At 40.9% G+C, this 16,443-nt stretch overlaps 1 protein-coding gene across 6 annotated transcripts in view; it reads left to right on the forward strand.

Annotated features, from left to right (window-relative positions):
• The window catches only part of Mical (Molecule interacting with CasL), a 688,331-nt gene that overhangs the window by 73,729 nt on the left and 598,159 nt on the right, over positions 1-16,443 (forward strand). For all 6 annotated transcript variants that reach the window (XM_067156726.2, XM_067156729.2, XM_067156731.2 and 3 more), the window contains exon 2: positions 9,589-9,645. The gene's annotated coding sequence lies outside the window, so the exon portion shown is untranslated. The remainder of the gene's footprint in view (positions 1-9,588; positions 9,646-16,443) is intronic.

The following is a 16,443-nucleotide window of genomic DNA, read 5'->3' on the forward strand; positions in this document are numbered from 1 at the left end:
AACGGAACGTCAAAATTGACGAGCAGACAGCCAGATGGCGTCAAATCGAAATGTCTGCACACGGTAGCTGAGGCCATACGATTATTATTATTTTATATTACGTACAGTTTTCAAGTTATACCATTTTTATGTCGTGGAATATGTCCCTTTTTATACTCAAATTTGAGAAAGATCTAAGATCTTTGTAGAGGCAGATAATGTATAATAAACTAGCAATTTTAAAAGTCTATTAAGCAGTAACACATTATTACACAAACATACGCCCAACCATCATTTCTTTTATAGTTATTCATTGTCATTCCGTGAGTCAGCTGGAAATTGACTTAGGCCTATATTGATATCAACACTTCTTCAGCTTGCTTGTGTAATGAACGCCAAAAAAGAAATGGAAAAGCTTAAGAAAAGATCAAAAGATCCTAACTGGTGTAGTATGGAAAATGTAAGCAAATTTAATTGAATCGGCGAGTTGAAAAGGGTACACATTCCAAAATCCTTACTTTTCAGGAGAAAGGAAAAACTGTTTTGTAGCTTAAAATAAAGGTTTGATCAAAAAAGTTTCTATTAGGCATTTATACATCATATTTCTGCGTATTCAACTACAAAGTATGGAAATCATATTTCGTATGGTTTTCAAGTTATGCTATTTTTTATTATGTCCCCTTTTATATGTACTGAAATTTGAGAAAGATCTTTGTAGGGACAGATAGTGTATAATAAACTCGCAGTATCAAAAGCCTATTAAGCTGTAACACATTATTACACAAAAATAAGCTCAATCATCATTTGTTTTATAGTTATTCATTGTCATTCTGTCTCTTTAAAGTGTTTACTTTACGGAGATGTCTAGCCTCCATAACCTCTGAATGGTGTATGTCTTCTATGTTTAAAATATCGTGAAGATCATCAACGTTATCGTCCATTCTTTCGGTGTGTGTTCAGTAATAAATGGATAAGTCGAATATTTCACCACGATTATATTACTGTAGACAATAAATACCACGAAAATAAACTGCTCACTCGTTTCTTTTTCCGCTACTCGCTGCTATACAACGCTTATACAAGGGTCCTGGTCTGTATAAGCAATTCATTGAATAACTATAACAGATGTATACACAGGAGGTTTATACACGGTTTATTAGTTACGAATTTCACATAAACTGTGTATAAACCTTGTATAAAAGTTATAAAGTTATACACCGTTTATTAGTAAGACGGTAAATGTACAAAGCTTTACAGATTTCTAGAGTGCTTATATAATCTACAGCACTCGCTGTTGCTGTGAGAAAATCACGATAGTCTCTACGACTTCCCCGGTTTTTGCACTCTGTCACTTTGTCGAACTGTTTGTTTCTTGACACCACAGACACATTTTAATGACGGTATTTTCCCTCACTGATGCAGAGCACCTGCACACCTTCATTGACAAATCCGCGTTCGGTTGAGGGTCGTCCATGTCGCAGGGGCTGACCAAAACCAGGTGATTTTGTTGCCAGTCTTCATTGCATGAGTTGAGGAAGTTGAATTTATCTTCTAAGAGCATTATTGCTGGATGTCTAGATCTGAGGCTGGTTTTAATATCAGAAGCTGATTTTCCTTGAATTCTCGGATGAAAGCTCTCCTCTCTCTTTCATCAAGGGTAGTATATGGCTCAGAATAGACAGCCAGTATGTGAGAGTAGATTGTATTGTCCCGCTAACGGTGCGCATGATTTCATTTAGCCGCGTGTCTACCTTTCGAAGTAGATTACCTCGATCCTATTCAATATATTCTTGTTTAGATAGGTTCTCCTTAAGAGAAGCTTGCTTCTAAAGCTATTAGAAATTCATCAGTCAGGTCTGCAGTGATTTAGGACATGGCATCCAATTTTTTTTATTTGGCGAGTGTCGAAGATTTTTTTTCTATTTTTGTGACTTACAGAATTTGAAACGACTACCTTCATGGTAACATGATCTACTTTATATATGGTGTATGTTGTAAAATGTTAGGCTTGTAAATGTTTGGTGTATTTTGATGATAAACTCGTTTAACGTAAGATAGATACAATGAATGCATATCTGATGTGCCCACTTTGGTGCTATTACACATGGGAACACCACTCCCGTTCATCAGAATACACGATCGAGGTATATTTCATGACGGAGGTGCTCGCAATAGCCTGAGGCCAACAAGTTCAAAGACCCGCAACCTACCAAAATGTTCCGGTCTCTGTGGCAGCTACGCTTCTACGCTCTGTTCTGTTAGTTGTCACAGTGTCTTGACAACAGTACTTCTGTAGTCTGTGTGTGTGTGTATGTATCGGTCGATAGATCCAACGATCGCGGGTTCAACACCGACAGAGTGGAAAAATGTCCATTCGACTGTCCATATAGTACGATATCGGCATGTAAAGGATCTCTGGTGACACATTTGGTTTTTGCTGGACGAAATTAGTAAAAACTCGGCCATAGATCTCTCAAGAGGAATCGGGGTCGATCACAGTAGAGTAAAACAAAATGTTGAAATTGACGCGCAGGCAACCTAGAAGGCGTAACATAAAAATATGTGCACACGGTGGCTGACGTATATGAGGGGTGCTGATAATGCTTGCGCTCTTGGCGCTCCTCTGTCGGTCATGTTTGTGGGTGTTTGTTAGTTGAGTTGAGATTCAGTTTGAGATAATTTTAGGGTGATGTGTTTGTGTATTTTTGGATGGATGTGATGGTGTGGTGGCAGTGCGCTGAGGTTGTTCGCGTGTGATATGTATGGCTGACATAATTTTAAGGATTGCGGAACGTGGTAGATTTTTATGTGATTTTTGGAAACTCTTGAGAACTTAATGTTCCATACTGTCGAGAAAACTATAAACTAATATCCTTTGAAATAATAGGCTTAATGACTGGTGAGATTTGTCAGTTCAAATAAAAAGTTTGGCCTGAGACACTCTTTGATGAATGACGTGTGTGTGTTCTTTGGAACCAAAGCTAAGGTGGGATATGTGAGCAATATGCTGGCAAGATGTAGTGTTTACAGTGCACTGTCTTCACGTATGGGCTAGAATAAATTTGTTACTTGCATTGACCTGTCTCAGCTTTATCCTTGGCTTTGACAATATGAAAGTGACTGAGGTATGAGTGATGCCATTCCTTATGCAGCCAGTCCCTGCTATGCAAGATGTGAAAACGTCGCTCATAGTATCGGTTGGTGTACGCATTTTAGTGGGCTTGGCAGACTGATATGCAATAGCAACTTCTGGCTCAGTGAGGAAAGCAACAAGAAACTACCTCACTCCTCATTTCCCTAGTACACCTCTTCAGTGACACCTAGGCCATCTATGACAGCTAATGGTGGACCTGATGAGGGTCCAACCAACCTTCGGGCTGAATACCCAACATACATACATACATACATACATACATACATACATACATACATACATACATACATACATACATACATACACAAGCTGTTGCAGTTTTAATATAATTTCGATGTCGTGTAGATTAATTACATTAAACGTGTCATTTTAACCGATTAATATTGAGTAATTTTTGTTTATTTTTAATATCACTTCAGAACTTATTTTTGTAAGCTTTATCATTCTAGGCAACCTCCAATTGTGGGGAAAGTAGAATAGAATGTTTTCAAAATAATATTCTTTCAGAGCTTGAATAAGTTTGTAGGAAAAAGGAACCTTTACCTCTAATTTATGAAATAATTTACGGTATTTATGATAATTGTTCCATAGCGACACTAGCTTGGAGCTTGGAGGCAAAAGCATAAAAGTTTAATGATGTCCATTCATCCCCTGCGGGAGATTCATCCGCACAACGAGAACCCGTAGAGTGTTTATCGCAGTTCAGTGCCCCGTTACCGCTGTGTAACGAGCGGCGGACCGCAACATACAGTCGCACGTCGGATATGTAGGCCTCCCAAACCGGCAACGAAGTCGTTTGAAGGTGAAATTGGACGAATTATTAAGTTTAATATTTGCATATATTTGAGATTAATGCCTACATTTCGAATTTCGGATTTATTGTGCATGTTTTCGACGTTTATTATGCATATTTTAACTGTTTTACAAGCGATCGTCAAGAGAATGTAATTAATGCCGTGAACTCTTGCGGAATGTGCAGCCTTGTTCTGAATGAACATTACAGCTGTTGTTAAGATTTCAAGGAAGATCAAGACAGGAACACAGCGTGCGCTCCCGAATTCAAGTACAGTACTGCCACATCCGTGGATGTAGAGCTTTGAAGCTAATTTTAACTTTAAAACGTCACAGATTTATAGATACAAGAAAACTTGGATAGTATTGCTGTAGTGTACTGGAAAGCAAATTGTGGGCGGGATAAGTAGGGTGTGCAGTGTAAAGTGAAAGAGGAATGTGAATTTAATTGTTTTTCGCTACGTTTGCATTTTTTATAGCCTTACTATTCATTAACACACCGTGTCTTATCTGTGCATATTGCTTTAAGAGTGAACACTAATAGAGTGAATACGTCTCAGGGATTGTTTGTTTTAATGGAACAGTCGCAGCTCTAAGTACAGTGCGAGTTTTGTTTTTCATTTAGTTGTTTATTTATGATCGCCGGTCCCGTGGTGTAGGGGTAGCGTGCCTGCCTCGTAACAGGACGCCGCGGGTTCGATTCTCGGCGAGGACAGGGATTTTACCTGGATCTGAGGGCTGGTTCGAGGTCCACTCGGCCTACGTGATTAAAATTGAGAGCTATCTGACGGTGAGATAGCGGTGCCGGTCTAGAAAGCCAAGAATAACGGCCGAGAGGATTCTTCGTGCTGACCACACCACATCTCGTAATCTGCAGCAGCGGTCGCTTGGTACGCCTAGGCCCTTCAGGGCTGGTGTGCAGTGGGGTTGGGGGTTGTTTTCTTCATGATCATGATTCTGTGTATTGCTGTGGGTGAATCGCGTGAGTCTAGTAAAGGAATCTTACGTTTGCATTTATAAAAGTATTTAATAGCATGAAACTAAGCGCGTACTTCAGTGCATATATCACGACTTTAGGCAGCATAGTTGCATACTATATTTTTTATTTATACAGCATATAAATCCGATGTCTATTTATAACAATATTTCGGACTCTAGCAAGACGCAGAATACTGTTTGGCCCACAGTTTAATTCAAGGTATCATGTTGCAAATGTAAGGGGAGATCCGTGTAACTCGACCGCTTAACTTCGAATGGGCATAACATCACCGACTGTTATGAAAATGCTTTACTGGTTTTTTCTTGTGTTGCAAATAAAGGTTGAAAGTGAATTAAATTTAATTTTCACGAATTGTTTATATATATATATATATAGCCTACATTTTGACTGTAAAATGAGTGCGTGTAATTTGGACTGATGTCTTCGACCGGGAAGTTGTGTAATTTAGGGCTTGTACATTAAATCCCTTTTACTGCATTGTAATTGATAATACTTCATTACTACACAGTAGATGAACACAGTGTCCCGTTACTGCTGGGTGACGCGTGAAGTGCAGGCCCGTACAGTCCGAGCATTTTAATTTAATTCCACCCTAGTTCCATGCCACTTCTCACAGGTGGCACAATATCAGGATTGATTCCTGGACAAAGATGATGGTTATGATTATGATTATGATGATTGTCGTTGTTTAAAGGGGTCTAGGGACAACGATAATAACCATAAATATGTCGCTACTGATCGTGTACACGTAGCTGAATGCATAAATACTGTAGTCTGCTTACTTCCATCTACCTTAAACTAAACCCGGCTCTGATGGGCGTGGCCTACCAAGTGACCGCTGCTGCAGATTACGGGGTGACGCGCAACGAATTCTCTCGGGCCTTATTCTTGGCTTTCTTGACCGCCTTTATCTACCATCCTCACCAGAAATAAAGGAAATATAGCACCAAATTCTCCAGATTATCATCTGTACCAAACGCTCAGGAAAACGATACTGTACACAAATATTGTTACCGTGAGAATTTCCTGGGAGTGTGAGAAGAAAGCTAATTCTAAACCACCGGGCAAGTTGGCCGTGCGGTTAGGGGCGCGCGGCTGTGAGCTTGCATCCGGGAGATAGTGGGTTCGAATCCCACTGTCGGCAACTCTGAAAATGGTTTTCCGTGGTTTCCCACTTTTACACCAGGCAAATGCTGGGGCTGTACCTTAATTAAGGCCACGACCGCTTCCTTCCAACGCCTAGGCCTTTCCTATCCCATCGTCGCCATAAGACCTGTCCGTGTCGGTGCGAAGTAAAACCACTAGCAAACGAAATCTAAACCAATTAGGAAAACAACTAAATGGGATAGGAATTCAATAAGAAAATATTGTTAACGCTTTAAAATATACACTTTTGAGTAATCAAAGTTACGCACCATGCCAAGTTCACAGTTGCTTATAAATAATATAAAAACTATATTAAATAGGTCAGTGTGTTTGCTTTAATATTTTAGTAGAGATACCTTGAATCCTCTTATCTTCAGTAGCAAATTTCTGAGCACACAATCGGATCACAGAATAAGTTTTAAGGAATGTGAGCGGTACATTATTTCATTTTCTTCCTTCCACGTAGAACTTGCCGCTGAGAGAACCAGGCTTGGGCGGACACGTGTTGTAGCGTTTATCTACTTGAACTACACAAAAAAAAAAAAAAAAAAAAAAAAAATGCGTTGCAGAATAACATGTTTCTGCGCTCATCTATTATGGAAAGACATCAGTCATTTTTGTTTGTTGTTTCCTGTTGATAGCCTCTGTAATAAATACTGATCTGAAAGATTCCAAAAACAGTTAACTATTCTTTTGTAACAGATTCAAGAGAACATGGAACCTGTTCCAGCACTTCTGCCTGTTACCAACGTAGATTGCTGTTGAACGCGTTCTGCATATCTTGGAGATGTAAATATTTCGTTGGACTCTCGGACCGACTGATTTAGCTCCTTTGCTGAATGGTCAACGTTGGGGCCCTTCGATTCGCAGGGTCCCGGGTTCGATTCGCGACGGGGTCAGGTTTTAACTTTACCTGGTTAATTCGTATGACTCTGGGACTGGGATGTGTGTTTGTCCCAGTACAGTCCACGCCGCATTACCAACCACCACAGAAACTCATCCCTCCAGGAAGGGTTAGCGACAGAGTTCGCACCCGCGACCCCACAGGATGTGCACAGTTATGATTCATGTAGCCTGTCCTTGGTCATGGATAGTGCTTTCCTGGTAAAAGTTGCTCTTTATCTCTATCCAGAAGGACGTTGGCGGGCGATGTAGGAGGCCAAAGAATGAGTGGAGATGGAGGATATCCTGAGGTCGCCAAAAATGAAACAGTAAACGCATGAAAAAAACAGTGGATCCGACTCAATAAAAGATCATAAATAATAGTATTATTGACCAAGGGCCAACTTCTACAGCACAATCGTGAATCGAGGATGCTTGATGTCTAAAGGGGTCCAAAATCCAGGTCAAAGGTCCCTCAGAATGTTACTTATCGGTAATAAAGGAGAACCATGATATTTCTCAAGCTGCGGTACTAATCAAAGGTAGCGTAAACTGACGGTGTTCCGAACATTAAGGTACTACTGACAAGTATTGTACGTCGTAAAGGTAACGCAGACCTATGGTGTTTCTCACACAATGGCGCCACTCATAGCCAACGCAAACCGATGAGGTTCCTCACCTAGGTGTACTAATCACGGGCGCCGGCATTCCCGTGGTGTTCCTCACATAGTGAGTACTAATCACTGGCAACGCAGACCCACGGTGTCGCTCATATAGTGGTACAACTCACAGGCAACGCCCAGACCCGTGGTGTTCCTCACATAGTGGTACAACTCACAGGCAACGCAGACCCACGGTGTCGCTCATATAGTGGTACAACTCACACGCAACGCCCAGACCCGTGGTGTTGCTCACATGGGTACGACTCACGGGTACTGAAAAACCACACTGAACCCCGCTTGAGTGGTACGAATCACAAAACTATTCAGTACCTAACAGAGTGGTACTGCTCGCGAGTAAAAGCGACCCATGGTGTTCCGCGCGTGATGGTGCGAATCAAAAGTAGTTTCATAGTTCTAAAACAATCAGCCCTTGGTCGCTCCTTTTAGTCGACTCTCACGACAGGCAGGGGATACCGTGGGTGTATTATTCGTCTGCCTCCCCCACCCACAGGGGGTGTGTGTTTGGTCCGCGAGAGGTATTTTATTTCCCTCAAGTCCACCGGCAAGCCACCTGGGACGCGCCACGTGGGACGTAGCAGGTTCGTGGCGAGGCGGTATAAACAGCGGGCGTGTTGAGATTGAAATTGAAGTCAAGCGATCGGTTGACCTGCGTAATTAGTTTAACTCCGCGGCAAATTGATGGATGCTATTTTTAAGTTGGTGTCGTGCAATGCTACAAGTGTAGGTGGTTATTATTATATATAGCAGTAGTAGTGGTTTGTGTCAACAGAGCTCTTTCACACGAAGTAGACTATAGAATGGACTTTTGATTTAGGGAACCGGTGGCCCGTTGGTGGTAAAACCAGAATGTTGGCCGGTGGTGGTATACTATTTCTAATCACTTGATTGCGTGCTAAGAGCCAGGATTCAATTACAAATCTCTCCGTATATGGAGTGGTATGGCGTTGTTAATGGTGATGGAGACGTTACACCCTTCGTGTTAATCGACATGAGTAGGCTAGTGCCAACACTGGATTTCACCCCGTCCCCGATCATCCCAGAGCCTCCCGGTACAAAAACCCCACACGCTAAACAAGTCTGTTTTAGATCAATTATGACAATAAAAGCATTTTTTTTGTTAGTGCCTAGAATGGTCTATTTCTCTATTGGCGCCTTCCCCCCCCCCCCCCAGAAAATGCGTAGATTATTATTTATTTTTGCTTCCTTATATCTCGTTGGTTGGTGGTCGGAAGACCTATTGCCCGATCACATCCTGTGAGGACATACACTCGATTTAAAATATTATGATTGAAAGGAGATATACATTTACGTCAGAATACCTTGAAAAATACACTGAAGTCAACTGTAATGTAGGTGGAGAGAAGTTGCTTAAATGTAAACTTGCATTAGGGAGATAGTGGTTCGAACGTCACCATCCGTGGTTTACCATTTTCATACCAAGCAAGTGTTGTCTGGGGCTGTATTATGTTTGAGGATACCGCCAGTTCCTTAGTCTACGCCCTCTCTGACTTAGTGCGACGTTAAAAGAATTGTTTCAGTACAGTTTCATTGAACATCAAACTGGCTCAGCATTTTTCTCAAGATAATTTACATTTTAAATAGGGCCTGATTTAACATTGTATTGCTTATTTAGGTTGCCTGAAACAGGATTTTAATGCCTAAACTAATGTCCTCACTTTACTTATGAAGGATACCACTATGCGGAGCGACTTACGGTAAAATGCAGTGTTTTCGAAGTTCGTTTTTAAAAATAAATCTTGTATAAAGAGGAATGTGACGTAAAGTACGTATTGGCAACGACAACAACAACAACAACAACTGCATTGTCGGCTCAGTAAACAGGCTGTAATGTTTATGAATGTTTCATGAGTCTGTGAACTGCTGAAATGATTGTATATGGGTTGGGGCAGTTGTATGAACTGGTTCTTGAATGTTCTTTCTCCTTGTTTCAGGACGGATAGTTGGCGTTTACACCTCGAAGAATATGTAATCAGAAAACCAGCCGTTTCGTAAGTTTACCATTCCTATTAATATTATGCAGAATACCTGTCTTCAGTCACACAAACCAGGTCAACTCACCAATGTAATGAGTATTCATCGGAGAACAGAGCACAGACTCTGAAGAAACGATTGAGCACATTACATTTAAGTTCCTTGCACTAAATTATTTATCAGACTCCATTTTAATGATCAAAATCCTCCGTTGTAGATACAAACCCTGTGAATACCCACAACAAACATTATACCTGTGCGTTAAATTGTTTCTGAGAAAAATTGACCTGCGAGGAACTTATAGAATACCATGCGCTCATTCCTTTTTTGAGCGACTGTACAGTTGTCAAGGAGTTTTGGGGGTACAGAAAACTCGGGCATGAACACGTGAGAACGACGCTCTGGTTATGTTATGGTTATGTTTCTTTGATTAACGTAAAATTATCTTCCCACTTTGCCAGACGAGGGACTGGCTCTGGTCAGTGCATACCTGTCGTTAAATGTTTGTTCATGTTATATAAAATGTTTAACAATAGCCTCCACCAGATTAAAATGTTGCCCACGTTCTTTGTTATTTTATTTGACAAAATCAAAACTGTCTGTTTCTTGTTCTAAGTAAAGCTGTGTAATATCTTAGTATTTAGATTTTGCCTGTACATTGCTAGTTGCTTTGGATCTTTATATAGTTTTGCACTTGAAATTGCAATATAGTGTTCGTGAGTTTCAAAATGTTCGTATGTTTGCGTCTGTACTATATTTTGACTCTCAAACTGCGTACCAGACTACATGTAGCATATACATTGACATGCCAAAAGTCATGTGAAAGGGATTAGCATATACATTGACATGCCGAAAGTCATGTGATAGGGATCTAGTATCATGTAGGCCATCCTACAGCCAAGTGCAGCAACTCACGTAGCACTGATTCCACAAGTGGAAGAAACACCTACGGAGAGATTCTGACCCATGCCGTTTGGATAGCTACCCACAGCTTCCTGTTATTTGTAGGTGCAGCCTCTTGGATGTGAATGGACCTCACCACCACGCCCCATAAATGCTCGGCAGGCGAGAAAGTTGACTACAGCAGTCGTTGAAACACTTTAGAACGCTTCCCGAACCACTTCTGGACAACTTAGGCCCGTTGACACGGTGCAGTATCCTGCTGGAATATCTCATTGTTGTAGGGGGTGCAAAGGGTCACCAAGCAGTTCTTCGCAGCAGTCACTGGCCAGAGACCTGTTGGGTGAGCGAATACAGCCCATGGAGCTACCACCAGCTTATATGGTGCCCTGTTAAGTGGGGTCCATGGCTTCATGGGATCTGCGCTATATCCGAACCCTAACATCAGCTCGAAACAACTGGAAAAGTGACTCATCGGACCAAGCTACGTGTTGCCAGTCCTTCAGGGTCCAATTAGCACTGTGGTAAGTCTTCTGCTCCCATATCACAGTGACTTTAAAGAGCGGTGCGCTGACCTTCTGGATATGCGTCTGGTTCTTCCTGCATTGAATGTGGATGTGATTTGAATCGGTCTGTTACTACGGATAATTCTAGTCATATTCCGCTAATCCGTTGTCGGCTAGTGCGCCTTCCATGAGGTATTCCCGATACGCACGTGACGCCGTCGATCGAGGAATGTCCGCAGAACTTCGACAGTGGAATGTTCCGTTTGTCATGTCCCCACTACCACGCCCCGTTCGGAAGACTATAATTCACGTCGCCTTACCAGATGGTGTTTACACTCACTCCCGAGATGTCAGATGACAGCTGATCTGTAGTTGGGATGGGCATACGTTTGATCTCCTGGCCCCTAGTTTCCCAGCAGGGGGGGGGGGGTAATTTAACGATAGTAGGCTTTAAAACGGAAGTTCTCATTCCCCACAGCTCAGTTGCCCATGCATCTCTTATTACGATAGACGTGTGTCTCTTTTTCTGGCTCAGACAATTCGCACGTGCTTTGTTCGTTGTTTGAAAGTATTGTAATATTTGCTTCATTAATTAATATTTGTGAAGTGTGTTACTTTTTACTTAGCTTCATGCAATAATGTGAAGGCCTCGAAATATGACAACCATGCTCCTGACAGCACTCACTTGCCTTTTAAACGACACGCGCCCCTTGTCAGAGGAAACAGACTGAAACCCTCATTACCATAAGGGGGGGGGGGGGGGCGACGTTTTGGGATCAGGAGCTGCCGCCTGGGTATACAGTGAATCACCTTAATATTCGGACACCGGATGGCATGTGACAATCTGAACATTATATTTGTATTTTCTTGAGCATACAGAAAGGAAAGTTTGACAATACAAAACACCAATGTTTCCAATATGATTACATAATAATACAAGTGTATCAGAACAAAAATGACTTGTAGATAAAAAAATCAGTCGTCACCTTATCAAATAACAAAACCACTTTAATATTCGGACACAAGGATCATAATGACCAAAACTGTAGCGTAACATGGAACTCAAACCAAACTAGTACTTGGTGGCATTGCCACGTTGTTTTATGACGGCTTTCAGTTGTTGTGGCATAGAACAAACTAACTTTTCCGTGTCCTTAGGGCTAATATTAGCCCATTCTCGTATCAGTCTTCGTTGCAGTTCCTTCTTTGCCGTTATTTTGGACTTCCTCACTCTCTTGTCTAGTTCACTCCATAAATTCTCAATGGGATTAAGATTCGGGCTCTGGGGTGGAGTTTCAAGCACCTTTGGGCAGTTGAACAATAGCCACATTCGGACATTCCACGCTTTATGCTTGGGATCATTATCTTGATAGAAATGAAATGTGTCCCTGATCCCAAGCTTTGTAGCACTTTGGTGTAAATTCTGCTTCAGGATGGCTAGACACTGTTTATGGTCCATTGTATGTTCAATAAAAGACATTTCACCCACTCCAGCAGACGAAAAGCACGCCCATACCATTGCATTCCCGCCTCCATGTTTGACAGTTGGTTGCAAATGTGTCTGTTTTAATTCGTCATTTGGTTTGCGCCAAACCATTCTCCTCCCATCCGATCCATAAATATTAAATTTGCTCTCATCACAAAATAACACATGTTTCCACCATTCTGTGTCCTTGTGTACATATTGCAAGGCAAACTTCAATCTTTTCCTTCGGTTCACTTCACTGATAAATGGCTTTTTCCTCGACACCATCCCGTTAAATCCGGCCTTTCGAAGAGTCCTGCGCACAGTTTCAGGGTGCACTGATTTACCAGCTTCCTCTTCTAACTCCCGTGCAAGTTGTGGCGCACTCAGTATAGGATCGTTTCCTATTTTTCTTAATAGAAGTCTTTCTTCACGATCAGTTAGCTTTTTCGGTTGACCCGTTTGCGGTATAGACTCAATCCTGTCCTCTTCTTTAAATCGCCGTACAATGTCATTGACAGTACTCTTACTCATACACAACATTCGTGCAATATCTCTGCAACTGCGTCCCTTTGCATTGTGGACAATAACCAGTTGGCGCTGTTCAAACGTTGTGTTTCTGCCTTTGCGCCTCATTGTACGTACAGACTAATCCCTGTCGTTCTGTACAGCGCTGCTCACTGCAGTGAAGTTCAGGGATACGTATCCTACTCCTTACGTTTCTCCCTTGCCGCAATTGGGTCAGGTAGTCACGTGCAAATGGAGTAACGATGACGTGTCCGAATATTAAAATGATGTGTAGTATCTCATTATTTCCTTTTCTATCACTATCAGATCACTTCACCAATTCGCCTGGCATTGAATCTTGTTGTGATACGTGCGCTAAATACTCACGAAGTGTTGGACGTATGTTTGTTGTATACACATTTGTTTGCGAACAAATTATGTCAGGAAACATTCCAATATCTGTGTTGTCCGAATATTAAAGTGACCCACTGTATGTTCGCTGTCTCAACTTCACAAGACGCACGCTGCGGTGGCGCCAACGACTACCTTTAATACTGCTATTCCATGGCTTGTGGCGTGTCATTTGACTTTTGTGACGGTCTGAAGATCGTTTGGATTTCAACCTGGACATTCCACAAACTGCAAATGCTTGTAAACTTACACGTTCAATAATACTGCCATTAGCTAGAAGTAATGGCGGCATTATTAGTGGTAAAGAAATAATGATGCGACACAGAACACAAATGTGCGATAATGACGGGGATCCGGATATCAGACCGCCATTGTTGCCGAATAGAGGGGATAATGTCATTAATGCTCATCGTATGAGGGCGCACGTCCTTACTCCACCATTACTGTGTTCCAGTCGTCGCAGAGCCGTGGTGGAAGGCTGTGTCGTCATAGAGAACTCCGAGGAATTAATTCCGGAGAAATGAAGTTCTTCGGAACTATTTGAGCTTAACAGAAGTCTTTGAGAACTGTACAAAAATGTTAGCTACTTTATTTTTCCACATCAGCTAGTTTTGTTATTTGTCACTTCTCTCTAATTACCTGAGTAGAATGAGCAGTTCATTCAGAAGTATTTAGATTATGGTTTCAGTTTTCATTCCTACCGGGCGAGCTGGCCGTGAGGTTAGGGGCGCGCAGTTGTGAGCTTGCATCCGGGAGATAGAGGGTTCGAACCCCACAGTCGGCAGCCCTGAAGATGGTTTTCCGTGTTTTCCCATTTTCACACCAGGCAAATGCTCTGGGGCTGTACCTTAATTAAGGCCACGGCCGCTTTCTTCCCACTCCCAGGCCATTCCTATCCCATCGTCGCCAAAAGACCTATCTGTGTCGCTGCGACGTAAAGCAAATTGTAAAAATGTTCATTCCTTGCGAAAACAAAATTACCGCATATTGCAGATCTTAACTTCGTGGTTCGTACTGTACGTGAGCACTTGCAAGTTTCCAGAATGCCTGTGCTTATTGAAGCCGGTCACAGCTGGAAACTTTATATAAATAAAAATGAATCGCTAAATGTGTTGCTAAGCGCAAAACTCGGGAACGGCTGGACCAATTCGGCTAATTCTTTTTTTCAAATATTCGTCGAAGTCCGAGTAAGGTTTTACGGAGAGAAAAATTGAAAAAAAAAAAATGCCAGGAAAAACGTAAGGGCCCCATTTCTCTTTTCCCATTCAAACTGTTCGTCTCTCTTTCCTTCTCCCACGTTTGCGCTTAGCGCTGTCTTCCTCTAATCCAGCGCGTTTGCCAAATGTCCGTAAATCCGAATGTTATCGGTTAAAATGGGTGAATATCGGATTATGTACAAAATTTCAAGCCGCATTTGATGCCGTTAACCAAAAAACGGTTTACAAAATATTGAGTGTGAAAATATTAAAATAATGGAATATTGCCTCAAATGCAAAATCTTCATGTCATAACTCCTATTTTATATTCACTAATAATATACCAAATTTTCGACGTAACTGTTTTAAAATAGATCATTTTGAGCTTAAAAATCATTTAAGTAAAATAAATTGGGGAGACATCTTAAACAGCAGTGATTTAGATATCAAACTTGATAAATTCGTGAATACAATTAAAAGCTGCATGAGCCTGTCCACTGTTAAATTGAAATCAAAGGAAGTCAAAAGAACGGAATGGATTTCTTACGGTTTGGTAAAATCTATTCACACAAGAGACCGACTTTATCAACAATATTTAAAAAATAAGGATAACTTGGAAATTAAAGAACAGTACAGGAAATATAGGAACAAACTAAATGATCTAATTATGAAAACGAAAACTGAGTACTATAGGAATCTGATCAATCGCAATTCAAATAACCGGGGTAAGGTCTGGGGCATAGTCAATGAAATAACACAAAGGTCAGTTAGAAAAGAAGAGATCAAGGTAATCAGATATAAAGGTGAAATCTGGAAAGATGACATAAATATTTCTAATAAATTTAACAATTATTTCATTAACGAAACCACTGAGAAAGCAAAGCATCACAGACAGATTTCCGACTCCACATTAAATATCGCTCGCAACCCTCATACTTCCTTCCTTGCACCGGTAACAGAATACGATCTGAAGAGATGTTTGAGTGAAGTACATGAAAACAAAGCTGTAGGAATAGACAATATTTCGGCTCGAATTATTAAAGAAAATATAGAGTCATTAAAGGAACCGTTGCTGAATATTATCAATGATTCCTTCACCTTAGGTTACTTTCCAAAACAGCTTAAAACAACAATAGTAAAACCTCTTCACAAGTCTGGAAATATTTGTGACATTAGAAATTACAGACCCATTTCGATAACTACAACAATATCAAAAATACTTGAGAAATGCTTAAAGAACAATATTTACCAATTTTTAGAAAAACACCAAATACTTTCGCCCAGACAGTTTGGATTCATTAAAAATCTCGGAACGACTGATGCTATATCCGCTTTAACAAAGAGAATATACGAAAATCTTAATTCTTCTCTGCTCTCCACAGGGATATTTCTCGACCTTGAAAAGGCATTCGATAGTGTGTCACACCGCTTGCTCCTCCAGAAATTGGAAAAATACGGCTTTAGGGGTAATGTGCTGGATTTACTTGAGAGTTACTTGACAGATCGAGTACAGTATGTCAAAATTAATCAACATCTAAGCACACCAATGAGGATAATAAAGGGTGTTCCACAAGGCACAGTATTAGGTCCTTTATTGTTTATTATATTTATTAATGATCTAGAAAAAACAATAGCAAATGCACGTCGTAACATATGCAGATGATACAGTCATTTATGTTGAGGGTGATAGCTGGAATCTCGTCAGACAGAGAGCAACTCGAGCACTGCTTAAAGTTCAAGCATGGTTAGATAATAATGAATTATTTCTAAACATCAAAAAGACAAAATTTATGAATTTTTCTGTAACAGATACACGAAAAGATTTTAATG

The sequence above is a fragment of the Anabrus simplex genome, chromosome 12, assembly GCF_040414725.1.
Source record: "Anabrus simplex isolate iqAnaSimp1 chromosome 12, ASM4041472v1, whole genome shotgun sequence".
NCBI classification, from domain to species: Eukaryota; Metazoa; Arthropoda; class Insecta; order Orthoptera; family Tettigoniidae; genus Anabrus; species Anabrus simplex.